The sequence below is a fragment of the Macaca fascicularis genome, chromosome 8, assembly GCF_037993035.2.
Source record: "Macaca fascicularis isolate 582-1 chromosome 8, T2T-MFA8v1.1".
NCBI classification, from domain to species: Eukaryota; Metazoa; Chordata; class Mammalia; order Primates; family Cercopithecidae; genus Macaca; species Macaca fascicularis.
In genome coordinates this window covers 146,638,105-146,661,180 of record NC_088382.1, presented here as the reverse complement: position 1 = coordinate 146,661,180, position 23,076 = coordinate 146,638,105, and the positions used below count along the sequence as shown (strand labels likewise).

The window sequence follows — 23,076 nt, the reverse complement described above, 5'->3', positions numbered from 1 at the left end:
CATTGACAAGCCATGAAATTTGTATTAACAATTCATGAAATGAGTCAAAGGAAAAGGTAAAACTGTTCAGGTTTGGGGTTTTGGTAATATTTAAATACATAACAAGTATGGATATTAGAAATATCAATGGAGGTATGTGAAAAATACTACATGAATATTCTTTGAGGAATGTTAAATATAGCAACTTTTTTTTCTGGTCTTAGACTATGTATTGCCACAATGGTTACGTTTTGGACATTTTTTAAATCAAAGTTTATTTTTTGAGGGGATTCCACTTTGTCTCCTCCACGAATCACTCATTGAGCTCGCTGGGTTTGATAGTGTGTCAAACCCCAGATTCACAAGGTGGATCAGATACAGCCCTCACCATGGGGAATTCCCAGACTAATAGGAAAGATAAGTACATAGGCAGTCTCTATACAACACCTTTAAACTGTCAGATGGAAGTAAAAGTTAATCTGAAGAAACACAAGAAAGAACATGCGTCTATTTACGGAGGTTGGGGAGGGTGAAGACATTCGGGAAAGTTTCCCAGTGAGAGGGGGAGCCTCTGAATTGAGCTTAAAATGAGAAGTAACCTGATGTAAATGACGAGTTGATGGGTGCTGATGAGTTGATGGGTGCAGCACACCAACATGGCACAAGTATACATTTGTAAAAAACCTGCACGTTATGCACATGTACCCTAGAACTTCAAGTATAATAATAATAATAATAAATTAAAAAAATAAAAAAAGAGAAGTAAAACATAGCAGATGAATAAAAGAGGGAAATAGAACATCTTAGCAGATACTAAATAACTTAAAACGATAGAAGATTGTTTCAGCTCTAGCCTTGTGAAATAGAAATTAACATATATGTGATTTATTTAGGAGGTTAGGATCTTAATTAGGCCTAAACTTAACAGAGTAATGGGAAGATTTCAGTGGAAGCTGCAACAGCTCTTCATAAGGCAAGGTCAAATACAAAGCCTATTTAAATCATCCTTCAAATTCTTCCCCTACAGATTCTTCATAAAGAACAACATACAATAGATAATGAGAGAATCTGCAAATATGAGAAAGTGAAATATACTCAAATTCATAATTACCTATGGTCAGGTTATCTGTTCTCTGATTATGATATATAGTCACAGAGAGGTTTTTGTTAATATTAGAAATCGATAGATATACAAATCGATGAAAATAAACTTTTATGAGTAATTAATATGTCCACTGTCTGATCACAACACTCTTTCACAAATGTATGTTTATGTCAGACCATATCAAATTGTACAGTTTACATTTGTATAGTTTATGGTGTTTTCATTATATTTCAATAAAGCTGTTAAAGAAAAATAAAGGAAATCTACATCTCTGCATAGAGAAGTCACTGTCTACCCCATATTTTCAGGATTTTCATTTTTGGTTGTTATTGTAATAGTAAACTTGGACTGACAGTGAGATCATCTTACTCCTGATCCATAGTTCTTGCTTTCTCTGGTAAGAACATTTGCTGAAGTGAGGGATAGCATCTGTGATCTCTAGGTGGAGAAATTTCAACTGATGCAAGAGGTCTAAACCTATGGATCCATTAACATGATGACTTAAAATCTGACCAAAGTATATTCAACTGGGATTCTGCATAACAGTAATAGGCCAATGGTGGTACAGGCACATTTATGCTATGAATGATAGCTTTATTAAGCAAATATTTGAAGAAGTCATAATTTTAATCCATTTAGTATTCCCTGGTGGCTACTGCATGCAGGTACTAGGCTAAACTCATGGGAAACAAAAGTAAATAAAACACGGATATAGCTCCATAGGAATGCCAGGTCCATTGCCAGAGGACAGCAGGTTAAAGTCATGAAGTGGAATAACAGTCACTGCACAACCACAGGCCTGGTGTAATGGTACCGTAGGACAAGGATTGAACAATTAGAATAGGCAAGTTTCGGAGACAGTCTCGAAAACAGATGGCATTTGAATGGGAGTTTGAAGAATGTAAGAAAAACAACATTGTCTCATCAGACTGGCTAAGATTTTTTATTGTGCATATTTCTTGAGTACAGTATGAGATTTCGGCACATGCATAAATTATGCAATGATCGAATCAGTGTAACTAGCATACCCATCACTTTAAACACTTATTATTTCTTCATAACGACATCTGAAAGCCTATCTTCTAGCTATTTAAAAGCATACAATACAGCTGGGTGCAGTGGCTCATGCCTATAATCCCAGCACTTTGGGAGGCCAAGGTGGACAGATTATGAGGTCAAGAGATCAAGACCATCCCGGCCAACATGGTAAAACCCTGTCTCTTCTAAAAATACAAAAATTAGCCGGAATCACTTGAACACAGGAGGTGGAGGTTGCAGTGAGCCGAGATCACACTGCTGCACTCTAGCCTGGTGACAGAGAGAGCCTCTGTCTCAAAACAAACAAACAAACAAACAAAAATGCATTCTTTTTAACACTAGTAATTCTACTACGCAATAGACCACCAGAACTTAACCTCTTTTATCTAACTATAACTTTGTACCTGTTGACCAATCCCTCATTATCTCCCTTTCAGCCTCCTTTTCCCATTCTCTGGTAACCACAAATCTATAACTAACATCATACTGAATGGGAAAAGTTGAACACTTTCTCTGTAAGTTCTGAAATATTATAATGATGTGCACTTTCCCCGCTTTTATTCAACATACTGCTGGAAGTCCTAGCCAGAAACATCAGGCAAAAGGAAGAAATAAAGGGCATCCAAATTATAAAGGAAGAAATCAAATTGACCCTGTGTGGAGATTTAACAGTCTTACTTATGGAGAACTGCAAGGACTCCATGAAAACTATTACAACTAATTAAAAAAATTCAGTAAAGTGGCAGGATACAAAATTAACATACAAAATCAGTAGTTTCATTATGCCACTAGAGAATTATGTGGAAAAGAAAACAGGAAAGCAATCCATTTTACAGTTTTACAGGAGCAGGAAGAAATTTAGCCAAGGAGGTGAGAGATCTTTAAGATGAAAACTGTAAAACATTGATGAAAGAAATTGAAGAAACACACACACACACACACACACACACAGAGACATACCATACATGGAATAATTAATATTGCTAAAATGTGCATACTACCCAGAGTGACCTACTACTTCAATGCAATTTCTATCAAAATCCCAATGACATTCTTTAAAAAAATAGAAAAAATATATATAGTGTGAAATCTGTAGGGAACCCTGGAAGACCTAGGATAGCCATAGCAATCTTGAGCAAGAAGAACAAAACTGTTGGCCTCATACTACAAAGGTATAGTAATGAAAATAGCATGGTATTGGAATAAAAGGAACACACAGACCAATGGAGCAGAATAGAGGGCACAGAAGTAAACCCACACATCTGGGGCTAACTGATTTTTGACAAAGGTATCAAGTAAAAATAATGAGAAAAGGAAAGCGTTTTCAATAAATGGTAATGAGAAAATTGAATATTCACATGCAGAAGAATAAGACCAGAGCCTTATCTCTCACCATACACAAAAATTAACTAAAAATGGAGTAAAGACTTAAATATAAATATAAAACTGCTGCTCTCACTGGCAGCTGGTTCTTTTTAATGTTTTGACATAAAACATGCACATCCATACAGCGATATTTTAAATTAAATCTCCAGTTGTACAAGAGAACATGGGTGATACTTTGACATCTGAATAATGAGTCTATAAAGAGGGGGCAGAGGAAAAAAAACAGGAAAGGCATCACCATTTTGTCATTAAAGAAAAACATAATAAATTACATATTATTTCAATAAGATACAAAGAGGAATCTTACAAGTTTTAGTTCATTGTAGAGATGATAATATAAAAATTAAGGTTATTCATGAGAAACAGTCCAGCAACTGTGGGATGAGTGATTAAACAAGAGCTTTGTCTTGTAGATTATATGTCCAGGTTACCTTCCAGATTTTCCACAGAGAAAAACTAAAAGAATACAGAAACATGTTTGAAGTTTATGAAAAATATCTTGAGAACTAAGATCTTTCCTTTATTCTCTTTCTATTCCTCTCTATTTCTCTCTCATGCTCTTCTTTATTTCCTTTTCAATAACAATATTGGGAGTTTAGGAATTATCTATGAAGGGACATAATTGTTACCTTATTCCCAACTTTTTGTTCACGTCTCCCTGCATTAATCATTCTATGAGTTTCAATTATTTCTTATATTGAGATGGGGGTGAATAGATTTCTTAAACAGAATTGTATTTTAAATGTAGACATTTGCATATTTTCTCACTAAATTATAAGTTACTGAAAGGCAAAGATTTTCTCTCCATATTAAAGCAGGGTAGTTCATTGCAATGCAATATGTTTACTACATTAACGATGACTGACCCAAAAGTTAAGTTTAATCTGCTTCCTAAAACATGAAAATTGCAAATAAGTGTGGCATGGAATATATTAATTTTAGTTAGTAGTTATGAATACTGTATTTCTATTAAAACAAATTATATTTTTAATAAACATCTACAGTTATTCATTTTAGCTATTACTAAGTTTTAGGTATTGAGTTCAGAACATTATATTTAGTTTAACAAATAAAAGACAGGAATTCAAATTCTTGAATTCCAGATAAACAGCAAAGAAGTTTTAGCTTACACATATCCTATGCAATATTTGATACATATATATAATGACTTGAGTAATGGCCTTGAAAAAAGATATGTTTATGGTGTAAGCACCTGGAAGCTGTGAAAATGACCTATTTTCACAGGAAAAGGTTTTGCAGATGTAATTAAGGTTCTGGAGATGAGTCATGTTGGAAGTAGAAAGGGCCCTAAATGTAATGGTGAGTGTACTTATAAAAAAGGGAAAACACACACACACACACACAGACACACACACACAGACACAAAGACACACACACACACATACACACACACACAGACACACACACAGACACACACACACACACAGAGACACACATACAGACACACACATACACACACAGACACACAGACACACACACAGACACACACACACAGACACAAAGACACACACACACACACACAGAGACACACATACAGACACACACATACACACCCAGACACACACATACACACACAGACACACAGAGACACACACACAGACACACACACACAGAGACACACATACAGACACACACATACACACCCAGACACACACATACACACACAGACACACAGAGACACACACACAGACACACACACACAGAGACACACACACACAGACACAGACACACACCCAGACACACACACGCACAGACACACACACAGACACACACACACAGAGACACACACACACACACACAGACACACACCCAGACACACACACGCACAGACACACACACAGACACACAGAAACACAGACACATAGACACACACGCACAGACACACACGCACAGACACACACACACAGAGACACACACACAGACACACACACACACAGACACACACACACACAGACACACACACAGACACACATACAGACACACACACAGACACACACACACACAGACACACACACGATGTGAACATCGAGGCAATTCAGAGTGAAGCATCTGCATGCCAAGGGACACCGATGACTCCCAGCAGCCACTCGAAACCAGGAGGGAGACCTGAAATGGATTATCCGTCACAGGCTCAGAAGGAACCAAACCTTCTGACATCTTCATTTTGGACCTGTAAAATCCTGAACTATGAGAGAGCAGATGTCTGTTGTTTCAAGTCACTCTGTGTTAATTTGTTATGGCAAATGTAGAAAATTAATGCACTATTTCAACAATAAACACAAATGTTGTTTATCTAAAATTGAAATTTAACTGGACATCCTGAAGTTTTATTTGCTAAATCTGTTGACCTTGCTTTAGATGGATGATCTCATTAAATGCTCTATGTAAATGTAAGAGCTAGCTGTTATTGTTCTGCTTTACATTAAGGAACTGAACTCTAAGATGTTTTCAAGCTAGCCTAATAACTAATCAATCAATAAGCATTTGAGTCAGAATTCCAAAGTGAGACTTTATAATTCATAATCTTCAGCTCTTAATTAATATTATACCACCTTCTAACAGGTCTTGGGGTGAAATTTATGATATAATAAAAACTGAAAAAATGTAGGAACAAACTTATGCATGCATTGTTATTCTAGGATGGGGAAGGGTGGACAAGAGGAGGAGAAACATAGGGCATCAGAGTATTTGAGGACCTACAGAGCAGCAAGAGCTCAAGGCGGTCTACTGCTGGATACAAAAAAAAGAGTCACCAGGCTGGGTAAGGTGGCTCATGCCTGTAATTCCAGCACTTTGCGAGGCCGAGACGGGAGGATCACTTAAGGTCAGGAGTTGAAGACCAGCCTGGCCAATGTGGCAAAACCCGTTCTCTATTAAAAATACAGAATATTGGTTGGGTTTGGTGGTACATGCCTGTAATCCCAGCTACTTGGGAGGCTGAGGCATGAGAATTGCTTGAACCCTGGAGGCAGAGGTTGCAGTGAGCTGAGAATGCACCACTGCACTCTAGCCTGGGAGTTGGGGAAAAGCCAATTCCTGCTGTAAAACTCAGAATATAAGCAATGGTTGCTCTCACAAAGTAGAAAGGGCATATGTTAAAGCAAATGAATGAAACTGAGCATGGCAAATCAGAACATTTCAAGATACACAATGTGAGTAAAGCAGAATGCATGCCTCTAAGATGACTGCATCATCATTATTTTATTCATATCACTCCTTTGGTAATGTGGTTCTAGTGTCTGGATTTCCAGCAATGTCTAGATCAGTTCTTACCTACAACTATGAAGATATTTATTCAAAGCATGGCTCAGTCTAACTTTGCAGGTCCTCTTCCCTTTCCCATGTATTGAGGGAGCTGTGCTACAATGTCCCCAAACTTCATTCCAACACGAATGTTGGATGGCCTGCAAGGTGGTAAATAATGCGGAAAACAGCCATGAACAGTGAAAAGGAGCTATGCAGACTTAACCTGCCAGACTTCAACAGCAGAAACTCTCCAGTTTAGAAGTAGTGGAAGTTTTCCTCTTCGTTGAGTGCTGTGCTTTAAAACAATTTTTTAACTGTTTTTAACTTCTAAAAAAAAGTTGATATTCAGTAATTTGGAGATACATATGTACTAAGAAATCATATTGCTTTTAAATCTTTAACTTAAAAACAACTCCAAGATGTTTGTGCTGATCTTACTCAAATTCTTATGGAAAGTGATTCAGGTTTCAGGCTGAAATCAAACTCCTCACAGTGTAGCAAAACAGAATCAATTATTATTAGACAGTAATGAGTAGGTAAAAGTAGAATTAAAGTGGAATCTCTGAGCAGCCCTAAAACAGGGTGTTCTGACAAATATTTTCTTATTCAGCATGACTCTCCTTTTACAAGTGTTCACAAAATGATGCAAGAACCATGACAGCTGGCTTCTCAGCACAATTAGACTAAAACCCATGTTGCTTTGAAACAGAGAACGGGTTTTTAAAAAACATATGATTTGATATGGGATAAGGCATTTTTGAAAGATATATCTCTTAAAAGATACATAACTATAAAATCGCTGTATAATTGCAGAACACGTACTAGAAGATTTTAGTAAAAATATTAGGCAGAATTATTCCTTTGTGCTTACGAATCATTTTTTCCCCACCTAGACACACAGCAAGACCACAGTTTCTAGTTCTCTTGTATTTGAGTGGGGCGCATTCCGGCCGCTAAATGTAGTGGAAAATGTTTGCCACTCCCAGGCCAAGTTACTAAATTGTTTTTACAAGATTCTCCACACTCTCTCCAGGCAGCTGGATGCAGAAGAGTGAGACACAAGGCCACCTGGTGGAAGGGGCCAGCCATCCTCACTGACTTCACCACTTGGAAGGAAGCTATGGAGGAGAATTGCCCAGACAACTACAACTGCATCAGACTTCGCCTCGGTAAGAAATAGATCTTTATTATGTTAAAATAGGTCCCTGGAATTTGGGTTTTATTTGTTATAGTAGCTAGTGTTATTTTTACTGAAATGGATCTCGGCTGGGCGCAGTGGCTCAAGCCTGTAATGCCAGCACTTTGGGAGGCCGGGGTGGGCGGATCACGAGGTCAGGAGATCCAGACCACCCTGGTTAACACGGTGAAACCCCGTCTCTACTAAAACTACAAAACATTAGCCGGGTGAGGTGGTGGGCGCCTGTAGTCCCAGCTACTCGGGAGGCTGAGGCCGCAGAATAGTGTGAACCCGGGAGGCAGAGTTTGCAGTGAGCCGAGATAGCGCCACTGCACTCCAGCCTGGGAGACAGAGTGAGACTCCGTCTCAAACTAACTAACTAACTAACTAAATAAATAAATAAATAAAATGGATCTCATGGTTCTGTAAAGCTGCAACATGCTTAAAAATGTTCAGGCACAATGACCAAACAACAGGAAGCCAGTAAAGGACTTTATACAATTTAGTTCTGGATCAATGCATTATCTGGCCTTTTTCTAGGTCTTTGTTAGACTTTGACATCCAATTAGTGGATTGTTAAGACACCTGTATGCATTAACACACATTCAATTGTGAGTTTTAAACCCTCTATTCGTCTCTCTTTTCAATTTGTAATTAATTTCCCTTGTGTGATTAAATTAATGGTCTAGGAACGGGTTTTGATTACATTATCTCATTTGATTCTCGTTAGAAGTTTCAGTTAACACATGAAAGCTATCATTTTTGAAGGTTTCTACATTCCGTGTCCTCTTGCTTATACTGGAAGAGTCAGAACCAAAACAAAACTTAGAGGAGTTTCTTTTTTTCCTAATTGCATCTATACTTCAGTCCTAAAATAATAAAAAAAATTGTATTAAAAAAGTTTCCACAGTTTAATAAGAAAAAAATTAAAATATACAATATAGAATTTTAAAATTGTTTATAACAAATTTTGCCTAGTTTTTGTTAGTTGAGAAAATTAAAGTTGATAACTTTTTAAAGTATGTGAAAATCAGTATCAAATTAACTTAGATTAGTATGCTTAGAGTCGAGTCTGTAAAATTCAGAAATGTGTGTGTAGGTATGTTTGTTAATGATGAGTACTTTTACACTTTCATAAAAGTAAAGAGGGGTATATTAATTCACCTCTATATAACTGCCAACCATCAGTAGAAATTATCAAGATGTTGTAATAGTTGCTACTTCAACCTCCAATCTTATTTTAATTATTTTATATATTGTTTTATTACAAAGAAAGAAATACATGATGTTACCCATTTATATTTTAACACAAATATATAAAATGTTTGAACATATTCTTAAAAAACATCAAAAACTTATAATTATTTGTTCTTATCTAATATCTAGGCTACATTTAAATTTTCTCAATAGTATAAAATGTATCTTTTAACATAATTAGGATCCAAACAGATTTTACCTATTATGTTTCTAAAAATAAATATTGACTCTTTAAATGTAAATCCCCCTCAATTTATGTATGTATATATATATATATATATATATATATATATATTTAATTATTAAATTGATTTTTGAAAAACCTAGGTTTTGTCCTGTGTACTATCCCATATTCCATAATGGTCTATTTGCTATTTCAAAATGATTCTTAGTCTTTTGTCCTGTTTTTCTTGTAAAAAATAAAATTAGCAGTAAATTATTGATTAGAGTTAGACATTTTTGGCAAGAATACTTCATATGCTGTGCTGTATGCAAATATCAGTTGCAAAATCTTTTTGTATCTCACTTTTGATTAACTTAAATTTTATTCATGGCCTCAGAATCTCAGAAGATGACTGACAGATGACGCCACTGAGAAGTTCTGTTTGTGTGTGTGCATGTGTATTTAATGAATATTTCATCTAATAATTTCATCCATTGATATTTGTTGCCTGGCAATGAGGTGATTTTTCTAAGCCTATAATTCCTTCTATTTTAATTATCTATATTTATTTTATATAAAACTAACCCTCATTATTATTTAACTAAAATGCAGTTTATGTAAGGAAAGCTGGATATATGTTTAACATTTTCCCTTTAATTGATAATTTTCTGAATGAGATATTTTTCAAAATCTTACATAGTGAGTATACATTGCACGATTTTATTTACTAATATAGTGTTAAAGATTTTTACGCATATATTCATGAAAGATATCAATCCATAACTTATTTTTATGTGTGTACGTTTGTGTGTGTGTGATTTCCTTGTCAAGTTTTGGTATAAGACTTATGTCTGCCTCGGCCGGGTGCTGTGGCTCATGCCTGTAATCCTAGCACTTTGGGAGGCCAAGGCGGGTGGATCACAAGGTCATGAGATCAAGGCCATTCTGGCTAACACGGTGAAATCCTGTCTTTACTAAAAATACAAAAAATTAGCCGGGAGTGGTGGTGGGCGCCTGTAATCCCAGCTACCTGGGAGGCTGAGGCTGCAGAATGGCATGAACCCTGGAGGCGGAGTTTGCAGTGAGCCGAGATCACACCATTGCACTCCAGCCTGGGCCACAGAGGGAGACTCCATCTCAAAAAAAAAAAAAAAAAAGACTTATGTCTGCCTCATAAGAGACAAAGTATTCTCTCCTCAATTCATTCCTACGAGTTTCAAAAATATTTTTATGTTAATATTTGAAAGTTCTAATAACTTAATTTTTTGAATTTTGTATTATTTTTTTATTTTGGTATAATTAATATAAATAATTGAACATATTTAGTGTATACATTTATTTCAGTTTAAACATATGTATAAACCTGTGGTACCATCACCACAATCAAGGTATTTTTTATATGTGTGTGTGTGTGTATATATATATATACACTCCTAAAATGTCCTTTGTCCTGTGTGTGTATGTGTGTATGTGTGTGTGTGTGTATGTTTATATGCATTTGTCATAAGAACACATGCCATGATATCTATTCTCATATTTTAAAGTGCACAATACTGAAATATTAACTACAGACACTATGTTGTATGCCAGATCTCTAGAACTTACTCATCTTGCAGAACTGAAACTTTATATCAATTGAATTTCAATTCTCCAATTCCCCGTCTTTAGTTACTAATAAATACCATTCTATTTTATGTTTCTATGAATTTGACTGTTTTAGAAATCTCATATAAGTGGAATCATACAGTATTAGCTCTTTCTGTAATTAATATATTAACTTAGAATAAAATATCCTTTAAATTCATTCATACTATTGTAACTGGTACAATTTCCTTCTTTTATAAGGCTAAATGATATTTGATTCTATGTATATACCACATTTTCTTTTTCCACTCATTTTTTGATGGACATTTAGATTACTTCTTTCTTCACTACTTATGTTCTGTATCATTTATTTCTGCTCCAATCTGTATAAATTTCTTCATTTCACTTATTTTGTGTTTATCTTGCTCGTCTTAATCTAGATGCTTATAGACGAATCTTAAGTTACTGACTTTATATAGTTTGTTTCATTTACAATATAAACATTAAAACCTATATTTTTCATTGAGCACTGCTTTATCTACATCCCACAAATTCTGATGTTTTATTTGTATTGTAAATAAATTTGAAATATTTTTTTAAATTTCATTGTAATTTCTTCCTTAACATTTGTCAGCATGTTAAATTTCTAAATCTTTGGGAGGCTTCTATATTTGCTTATCAAAACACTTTCAATTATTTCAGTATCACTTTAATGTGTCAGTTTTCTTTTTGCTATAATTCTTTTCATTTTTAAGTGGTTATTCTGGAGAATGCAGTATCAGAGATATATTTAAACGCTATACATAAAATATAAGAACCATGCAATAATGAAGTTTAATTTACCACCATCCCTCTCCTTTATACAAAGTAGTTGTATATGTTGTATATGTCATACTGGCATACAAAATAAATCTACAGTGACAATGTTATTCTTTATTTCTGACTCTGTATGTATTATAAAAGATTAAGGAAAAAATCACTTTATGTTTACACCCCCCGTTTATTATTTCTAGGACTCTGTATTCCTTATCTAAGATTCCCTCTGGTCTCGTTTCCCTTCAGCCTAAAAATCTTCCCATAGCATTTCACATACCGCGGGTCTGCTGGTAAAAATTTCCTTTTATTGCTCATTTACAATTAAGGAAGAATAAAGTAAAATGCCTTATTCTCCCTTAATCGTAAAACAAATATGAACATAATATTTTTTGTTGAGATGATCATCTTCTCTCGCCCTTCTAGATTTGTGTTTCTACTCTCTTCTGGCCTGCGTTCTTTCTGATGAGACGTTGGCAGCCATTTCTATTGCCATTCTCCTGTAGGGATCACTGTACTAGTCTCTGGATCCTTTCAAATTTTAACTTTGATTTCTAACAAGATGAACATGTTATTTCTAGCTTTGGACTTACCTTCCTTAGGGTTCACTAAACTTGTTGAATCTATACATTTGTATTCTACTACTTGGGAGCACTTTGTGAGCATTACTTGGAACCAACCCAAATGCCCATCAGTGATAGTTTGGATAAAGAAAACGTGGCACATATACACTATGGAATATTATGCAGCCATAAAAAGGATGAGTTCATGTCCTTTGCAGGGACATGGATGAAGCTGGAAACCATCCTTCTCAGCAAACTAACACAAGAACAGAAAACCAAACACCACATGTTCTCACTCATAAGTGGGAGTTGAACAATGAGAACACATGGACACAGGGAGGGGAACAACACACACGGGGACCTGTCAGGGGGTGGAGGGTTAGGGAAGGGTTAGCATTCGGAGAAATACTTAATGTAGATGACAGGCTGATGGGTGCAGCAAACCACCATGGCATGTGTATACCTATGTAACAAACCTGCACGTTCTGCTCATGTACCCCAGAACTTAAAGTATAATTTAAAAAAATGAAAAAGAAATTTCCTTCTGACCCATTTTTACTTCCTTTTCTTCTGGAACTTCAGTTATAAGTATGCTATTTTTGATACTGTTCCACATATCACTGAGACTCTGACATATACGTGTGTGTGTGTTTGTGTGTGTATATTTGCTCACAATTCTTCCAACTGAATATGTACATACACACATACACATAGATATGTGTATCTATGTGTATGTGTGTGTATACAGAAACAAGAAAGCTAGAGAGAAAAGGCTCTGAATTCTGCATACACATATATACACATTTCTATATGTAAACATATATACATTAGTTCTTTATATATACACAAATTATATATGTATATGTATATATACATTATGAACCCATACATAAACATGTATCTATATAAACATGTATCTATGTAACCCATATATAAACATGTATCTATGTATCTAACCCAAATGTAAACATGAACAATGTATACATTATATACATATGTGTATATAGTTACTATAATACATGTGTACATATGGATCAATTATATATATACACATGTGTGTATATTAATGTACATATGTGTGTATATATGCACATATGCAAATATATTTTTACATATATACATATGTATAAATGTGTTAATTACATACATATATGTGTATACAGATACATTTATGTGTATGTGTATATAGATACATATGTACTATATATACGTATGTGTGTATATATACACATAATGTATATATGTATATGTGTGTGTGTATATATACATATATAGGAAGCAGATGTGTATAATATATATTTGCTCACAATTCTTCCAATTGAATAATTTGTATAGATTAATCTATCTTCAAGTTCGCTGATTCTTTTTAAATTTCAATGTTGGTAACTACATGAAAATAATGTACATATATATTTTTAAAAATTCAAATGTATTTTTCATTCCCAGAATTCCCATTTTATTCTTTATAGTTTCCGTTTTTTTACTAAGATTTATTACTTGTTTATGCACCATGAGCATCTTTTTTATTATTCTTGAGCATGATTACAATAGCTGCTTTAAAATCATCATCTGCGTATTTTATCACCTGTCATTTCAGGGTTGATCTTTGTTTCTTGTCTCTTATATATGAGTCATATTTTCCTCTTTTTCATATATCTAACAATTTGGATAATTTCAAATCGTATCTTAGGCCTCGTGAACAACATATTTTAGAGATTCTGTTATGTTCTTCTCAACACTATTAATTTTGTTTTTCTTTTGCTTTGCTTTGCTTTCTCAAGCAGTCAGTTAACTCGACCGAACTCAACCTCTAGTTCTCTACTACACAGGGCAATTGTTGAAATATATGTTTTAACCTTAGCTGGAATGCTAAAAATCTGCCCCATACATGTGTAGTTCAAAAATCAGTGAGAGCTTTGGGCAGACGCTGTATGCAGAATTCGTAGACTTTTCTTTCTAGCTGTCTCATTTATGCAATATTCACCACACGTTCCAGATGTTGTCATTGCCTAGAACCCTGTCCTCTAGTTTGTAAAACCAGAAAGATTTCAAGTTTCTCTTCAAGTTCTAGGTACCCCTCATACCCGGATAGAGGCTACCCTCAGTCCAAGAATTATCAAAGAAGGGCCTCTTTTCTAAGGTTAGAGCTTCCTCTCGTTTCTGCCTAACGTTATCACTCCTCTGTGCCTGTAATTGGTTTCCATTTCATGTTTTAAGAGTGTACAGAGTTATCTAAGGGATGATAAACCCACTAGGAGCTATTCCACCACTACCAGATGTGAACATTTTTCTCAGTGTAGTTTTAATTTGCATTCTTTTCATATTAGAGGAAAAATACACTACAAGATACCTTTTTTTAAGTTTAATGGTAAACATTTATTCTTCTGTGAACTATTTGTTCATATATTGCCCATTTTTGTATCTTGTGGGTAACTGTCTCTGTCATTTTTAAAGTTATTGATACATTAATGAGTCATTCCTTAATCTATAAATCTTATATTTTTATTTTTACTTCATTCAGGATTGTTAGCCACAGTTAGGCTTTTAATAATTATACATTAAATGAATAAATACATCACTAGATACATTGATCCAACACATGGTGTAGATATTATGTTAATGGAGATATCTTTAAATTCATGAGGAGATATCTATAACTTCATAGGGAAGTTAGCAGACCTTTAAAGTTAACAGACATGTTTAATCTTTAAGGTAAAGTTTAAAGCACTTTGTTATTAAGCTGAAATTCTGAATTTCCAGCTAAATTTTACAGCATTACTGTATCCTGAACTTGATGATATGGTGGTAAATTTAAATTGAGACTTTGACTTTCTGCCTGGCTATGCGTATACTGTTTAATATTTTTTGTATGTATTTGCACTTCACTTTCTGATTTCTTAGAGTGAGGGTCTTAGAGGGAAAATAATTTAATTAATGTGCATAATAACAAGCCCATAATATAAAATAAAATATACACTTAGCAATATATAATTCATCAGTTGAGGCTTTGTCCTTTCTTCTAGACTTGTTTTCATAATTATGCTTTCATCATTTCTAATGAGCTGTCAATTACCTATGCAAATTAAGTGCAGCAGACATTAAAAGGTGTTTATATTAGTATCATAATAACGGTGCTATGATTTTATGAGGTGGCTGTGATTCATGCAAGCTTTCAACAAAGGGCCTATACCTGAGGCTGCTATTTATTTTTGTCAATGATGTATATCTGCTTTCAAGAAAAATTTATAAATAGAATTGTAAACCTTTAATGGAAATTTAGAATCTTTCCAATTTTGTATTTTATAAGGCCACACAACTGTTGCCACAATTAGGCTGCTAAACACCCCAAAATGTGGCATTTTGGTTACTAGTCATAAGCTGAGTATGGAATACTTTCCCCTATCCATTTATATTATGTCAATATCTACTACTATAAACTTCCTTGACTCCAGCTTTGCTACTTCTTTTCAATTTATGGTCCTTCATGCTCTCCCTAAGTAGGACTGCCCCGAGGCAGCTAGCCTATAACTTAGATGACTGTTAACTTACGCTAGACCTGCTAAGGGTTCACCTAACTCAGCCAGTTTTTGTATTTTTTAGGTAAAGAAATAGAATTTATCTTGTGAATGGAGTACTTTGAGATCAAACAGCTGATGTGAACCCTGATTCCATCTGTCTTACCTTGTAATTCAGGATATGTACATGGTATAGAATTGTGACTTGGTTTGATTAGATTTCATTACAAAAGGTATACCATGGCTTCTATACTCCTTCACATCCTCAAGGAGCTTAGAATAGGACTTACAAAATACGACTCAGAGAAAAATAAGTGCCATAAAATATAGAATGTCTATATTGCTTAAAACAGTGTTTTATATCTATTTGATAATGGAAATAGTAAATGTATTTTTTCCAAATATAACCCCAAACTGGAGAAGTGTGTACATTTGACTTTTGGTGAAGCAAAAATAGAAAATTTTAGTGCTATGTTAAAAAGTATCACATGACTTATGAAAATTAGCTGTTTTGTACATGCTATACAGAAAAGATGACAGTTTATAGTTGGAGGTAAGGAGTTTAGTGCAATGTCTAGCCAGAAAAAAAAACAACTTGAATTTGTATAAAGAGGCACTGCCAAGGCAGTAAAAATTTCTGTTGAAAGACCACAGCAACATAATGGATGGAGTTAACCATCAAATAGTGTGTGCATGACTGTCCATGAGAACGTTATAGATACAGAGAGGAACTTTTACCTTTGGGTAGTAATTTTATTTTAAATACTGATAATATGATTCCTGTAATCACTTCAGAAGTAGTGCCAAAAATTACAGTATTTTCACGTGTGCCACAAACAACCTTCTGGGATCCATTAGTATGAGATGCTATGTAGGCTTGCTTCTTAGTGAAACAGGTATAAAAAAATCCACATGTGGATTGAGTGAGGGAGCCTCATTCTCCCCACAGTCACAAGCGAGTGAGCAGGAGACCATGCATAGATGGCATGGAATGGAACTGCCAACATTAACACCAACATCAACCAAGTATACATGAGAAAAGCTCCAGTTTAGATGAATGAAAGCTAAAGGCTATAACATCAGTGCAGATGACGTAGGGTCTTTGATACGATGTCCTACCTTACCTAACTTAATTGGGAGTTAATTCTGATAGTAATGAAAATCCTCACTGATGTAGAACAGACGAGTCGGTTAACAAGATAGAAATTTTAGAATCATCCCATTTATAGTGTTAGAAAACATTTATTATTAATAGTCAAAAAGGGAAGCCTTGATGGTAATTTCAATGGTCTTTATGCCAGAACAAACGGACCAATGGGAAATCATTAAAGTACTATTTAGGAAGATGCATAAACAATATAAGCAAACAAGCTCCTATGTACATGTTAAGAAAATAAAGAGGCAATGACAAACCCTAAGTTTCTTGCCTGTTTTTCCGGTTAGATATTAACCATGGAAATTATAAATTCAATATTTTAGGGATATTTTATGTACGCAGTGCCTAACTGTGGCTCAGTGTGAGGTAACGTTGGTTAAAAAAGACATGCATTTGCTTTGGTATACACTGATTTTATAATGTCTGAAATATATAATCTACTTGTCTAGCACAGTGGTGGGTTTGTAAATTTGATGTGAATGTGGGACTAAATATAGAAATCTGGGAGTTTTGCTAACAGTAAAATAGTAACTACTACATTTCCCAGACTTGCATAGAGAGAAACTGGGCAAAAAGGGCTTGCCTACTAAGATTACAATTTATGAAATCTTTAAAACCTACTCACTATAGACAAGTTTCAATGAACTATTTCTTCTTTCATTTTTAGGAGTCTAAATGTAAAGAAAACATTCCCCATAAGTAACCTTTCATAGGACATGAAAAAACAACCATAATTTATGATTCACAGAAATGTTCACTTTCTTAGTATGATGTTAATGGATTTTTTGCCTGAGAAATAGAGAGTGCGAATGATGAATCATGAAAACCAGCAATTTACTGAGGATAGGTATATTTCCTTCCAACCATTGTCCTGTAAATGATATACTTGTTTTATAAATAGTGACCTAATTGTCAAATAAAGACAGCAGGAGACATAGGCAAGGTGATTAGACCATGATGTAATCAAGACAATAAGACACATCAAAAGCATTTCAAATGAATGAATCAATTTGATAATTAGACACCTCGGCTACTAAACAGAAAAGTCAAAGAAACCCATGGAAAAGGAATCCCTTCAACAAAACAATTGAGTGTTTTTGTGAATTATAATAACCTATGTGTAATCTACTTCTCTGAACAAAGGCAATAATTTATTCTTGTTCATGAAAGCGGCATTGAAACAAACAAACAAAAAAAACGTAGCTTTGCTTAAGAAAGGTGATTGAGATTAGAGTTGGAGAATAAAGAAGAAAGCAAAACATTAAATCATTGGTTTCCATCTGTTAGTGCAAAGGAGGAAAGGGAGGCATGGATCTTGTGCCCAAGTGAAAGATGGCCCAGGATGGTTAAGAGAAGGTATGTCCAAAGGAACAACAGAGTATTGGAAGGTGCAATACTAGATTTTTAAGATTTTAATTCAAACGAAATTGCTACTTCTCAAAAATCTCAGTTAAGGATCAAATGATGGCTAAATTCATCCTCATCAGGTAAAGCACATTTTGATGGAACTGCAGCTCCAGCTCAAGGAAAAAGCACGATACCAAAGCCCTAGACCTAGTTCATTATGATTTGGGCTATGACCATGGAAACAACACAAATGTGCATATTGTTGTGTGTTTTCTCTTTTTTATCTCTTTTGTCTGTTCTCCTTATTTGTTTTTGATAAATATAAGCCGAGAGAATTCTTCCTCACATGATTGTCATTGAACCCACTTGATCATCACTTTATAAAGTTTCTAGAAAAGGCAAAGAATATATAAGTCACTTTCTGAATTAAAAGAATAATAGAATAGCCTTAAAAGACACTAAAACTACTAGCTGGGGGCGAATGCTGTTTATAAAATTGACTAAGGGAATTGGTGTGGGAACTGATAAGTGATATACAGAGGAAAAGCTGAGACAGGCTACAGTTATAGTGAAAGACCATTATTTAAAGAGGTATTTTGCTGATAAGAGGCAGAGACAGAATCAACAGACCAGGCAAATGAAAGGGGAAGTGGGTTACTATAATCTGGAAACGTAAAGAAACTTTTTCTTTGCTAGCTGGTTCATCTTATACCACTTCTTAAAATGTTTAGTTTCCAGAAATATTGCTAAGGGATCAAGCTAAATACTAGTGCATGTATTAACAAATTCATGTATGCATTCATACAAGGTTCTGAAAACTAATCAATAAAAATATGTTGAGTGTGCGTGTGTGGTGTGTGTGTATACACATGCACACTATTGCTACCCCAGGAAGCTTACTCCGTATTGAGAGTAAAACATGGAAACGGATGACTTGGTGTAATAAATGCTTACCACAAAGGTATGTGATGATTGTGAATACACCAGGTAGCAGGGAACAGGGGAAAGTGTCTCAAATAGTCTGAGTAGAGAGCAGAGCAGTCCTAGGGAATGTGTGTGTTTGGGGTGGGAGGTGGCAGGGAGAGAAACATGTAGTGTATCCACACATCGAACATGCCACAATTTATAAGGATAATGCCAATTTTGAATCTATGGAAGAGAAAAAAAAGGAAAGTGGGAAGCTATTCAAAGATGGACTGAACTGCATTTGGGAGGGCTGTGGGCATTGTGAGAAAATGAGGTGGACAGAGAACTGGGTGGAGAAAATTGGTGGGGTATGTAATCTTTTTGCTTTGTTTCTCTATTTTTTTTAAGTTTTAACCTAGCTATATTTTATGTGATGTGATGCCTTTCAGCTATCAAATTTATATGAGAGAAAAATAATAGTAAAGATTCCAAAAACATACAGTACGTGATATATTCCAGCACTGTGGAACATTTCTTGAATCTATTAACTTATTTTAATTATCGCTCCTCCACAAGATCACTCTACTCTTATTAGGTCCATTTTATAAATCTGTCATCGCATGATTAGAATGATTTGTCCTGTCTTTATTGGTTCGATTGGTATAATGTTACTGAACCTAAGAAAAAGATTAAGAGAAACCCAGAAAGCCCCCTACATCCTACACAATAACTAATTTATCCTTGGGAATCAGGGTCAAATGACCCTAGTTCAGATAACCCATTTTCCTCAGTAACACAAAAATGCAAGTGGTCGGGGGTATTTTCAGCTTCTGTCTGACAGACTTCCGACCAATCAAACTCAAGGTTGTGAAGAAGGTGAACAAAAATTGTATAAGATAGTTATTGTTTGTAATAGTGAGAGACCACCCATACATCTCTCCCTAGCAAACAGAGTCATGTATTTTGATTAAGGAAAATGGCAAGATATACTCAGCTGTTATGTGTAGCTGTTCTAAGTCCTGTAAAACAGCCTCCCAAGTTCTCTGGTGGTGTTTCTCTTAGGTGATAACTACTAAACGTCACTAGGGCATTTCATTATCCTAACAAACCAGCTGTTTCTGGTGATGATGCAGGTGATAAGATCAGTTAATCCCACGGGCATCGGTGCATTTTCAAACTTTGCTTGCTGCAACATTACCGTTATTCTCGTGTAAAAAGCAATGTCGAGTGGAACAACATCAATGTGAACAAGACATACACTGAGTAGCAATGATGGCAGGGGATGTGGGGGCAGGAAAGGCAAATCTATATTTATTCCTGTGAGACAAATCACTGTCCTTAATAGAAGGGGACCAGTGCAATCAGCCTGCTCCCAGATGGCCGGTTAATACACTCATGGTGCATTATCAGGGTTCAGATTTAGCCTCTGCTTTTGGCAGCTCGGGCACTCATTAGCAGTCACATTGTTGAGTCTATGTATAGCACTCTTCTCTGTCTGTACTCAGCACACAGGCCCATATAGCAAATGCCGGAGTGCCAGAGGAAAGACCAGCATTTATAGAATGTGTCATTTTTCCACCTGCTTATTAAATAAAATCCAGGCAGTTGAGCTGTTGAATTTCAGTTAAGCCTTTTTCAAGGCTTTTATATAGGCATGGGTATTATGCTTACTGTATCTATTCCGAGAGGTGCATAATTATGGCTCTGGGTCCTAACGTCTTATCATCAATAATCTCATCCTATTCTTTATAAGCTTTTGATCTCCTAAAACAACTTTCATAACATGCAAAGTAGAAAATCTGGCACTCTATCAGAAAATCAGACACTGAGAAGACTTTTTATTTTTGCATTCCCTCTGAGTGTGATGTACAGCAGATTGTGTTTTCCAAACGTGCAGGTACATATTCTTATACAGTCCATCTTCATCACTTATGGATTCCTTATTTGATAATTTATCCACTTGCCAAAATGTATTTGTAACATCAAAATTAATAATCTCTGTGTTTTCCTTGTTATTGGCAAAAAGTTTGAGTTGCCCAACACACACATTACCAGTGGGGGGTGAAATGAGGCATTGCATTGCTTTCTTGTTTCTACTCTCAGACTGTAAACAAGTGTCCTTTTTGATATCTTCGCAGTGCTATGTTTCTCTTTTTTAATTTTTGTGCTTTCTGTTGGTAATTTTGCTCTAAATTTAAAATGATCCCCAAGTGCAGGTCTGACGCATCATCTAGTGTCCCTAAGCACAAGGCAGTTGTTATGTGCCTTATAGGGCAAAAACACATTTATTGAAATAAGCTTCTTTTAGGCATGAATTATAGAGCTGTTGTCTGTGAGTTTAATGTTAGTGAATCAACAATATGTACTAAACATGGTGTCTTTAAACAGAAGCACATTTAAAACAAGGTTGTGTATTGATTCTTTGATAGAAATGTATGACTTGAGGCTCCCACTATTCTAATTCATTAGTATCTGTTTCCCTCTTTGAAAATTGAATATGCTAAGGTCTGATCTTACATAATTACTTCCCTGTATGGATGAAACACTACTGTGTATACTCAGCTTTATTATGTTTATTTTGATTTTACTGAAGACCTTACACTGCATTTCTATCCAACACATAACATAAAGTACCCTTAGAATCTACTGGATCATGAGGACTATATGTCAGGGAAGCTTGTTTCAAATAATTAACCTGTATTATAGCCCACAAAACTGTCAGATTTGTGTATAATTCTATGTAAAACAGTATAGTGGCTACTGAAAACATTATAAATAGAATTAATCTGTGATCAGTAATTCTACTTTTGAGTATATACTCAAAAGAGTAAAAAACAGGATCTCAAGGAGATATTTATGCACCTGCCTTCATAGCAGCATTATTTGCAATAGCCAAAATGTGAAAGAAACTCAGGTGACCATCTACAGAAAAATGGACAAACACAATGTAATATACCCATATGATGGGATGTTATTCAGCTTTGAAAGGAAGGAAATTCTGACACATGCTACAACATAGATGAATACTGAGACCATTAAGCTGAGTGAAATAAACCAGCCACAAAAAGACAAATACCATAGTATTTCACTTATATGAAGTACCTAGGTCAAATTCATAGAAAAAGAAAGTAGAATGATGCTTCCCAGAGGCTGGAAAAAGGAAGAGATAGGTGGTGATTGTTAATGGGTGTAAAGTTTCAGTTCTGGAAAATGAAAGGAGTCCTGGAGATTTGCTGCACAGCAATATAAATGCATTTAACACTACTGAATTGCACACTTAAAAGAGTTAAGATAGTAGATTTTATTTATGTATATTTTGACACAAGTATTTTGAAAAATGATCAGTGGTTGCCAGGGTTTTGGGCAGGAAAAGATGGATAAACAGCTGAAGCACAAGAGATTTTTAGGGCAACGAAACTTCTGCATGACACTGCAATGATGGATACATGATTTATACATTTATCAAAACCCATAGAACATTCTAATACAGAGTGAACCCTAAAATAAACAGTGGACTTTAGTTAATAATAGTCCATTCATATTGGCCAATCCATTGCCATGATTGTATCACATTAATACAAGATGTTAATTACAGAGAAGATTATGTTGGAGAAAAAGAAGTATAATAAAACTTTTCTGCTAAATATTTATGAAATCTTAAACCTCTCTAGTAAATAAAGTCTATTAACTTAAATCAATTGTCAGACTTAGGAGATTTTCTATAAAGGGAGCAGAGCAGCACACACATGTGGTATATCTACCTCCCAAACCCAAATTTCCAAACAAGAATTATACTTTATTTATTTATTTTTTTACTAGG

The 23,076-nt window shown here is 34.9% G+C and overlaps 1 long non-coding RNA gene across 2 annotated transcripts in view; it reads left to right on the top strand.

Annotated features, from left to right (window-relative positions):
* The first annotated feature begins 7,797 nt into the window (after positions 1 to 7,797).
* LOC135964828 (uncharacterized) overlaps positions 7,798 to 23,076 on the top strand; it is a 32,878-nt gene continuing 17,599 nt past the window's right edge. For both annotated transcript variants that reach the window (XR_012416962.1, XR_010577512.2), the window contains exon 1: positions 7,798 to 7,944. This is a non-coding gene — a long non-coding RNA (uncharacterized lncRNA). The remainder of the gene's footprint in view (positions 7,945 to 23,076) is intronic.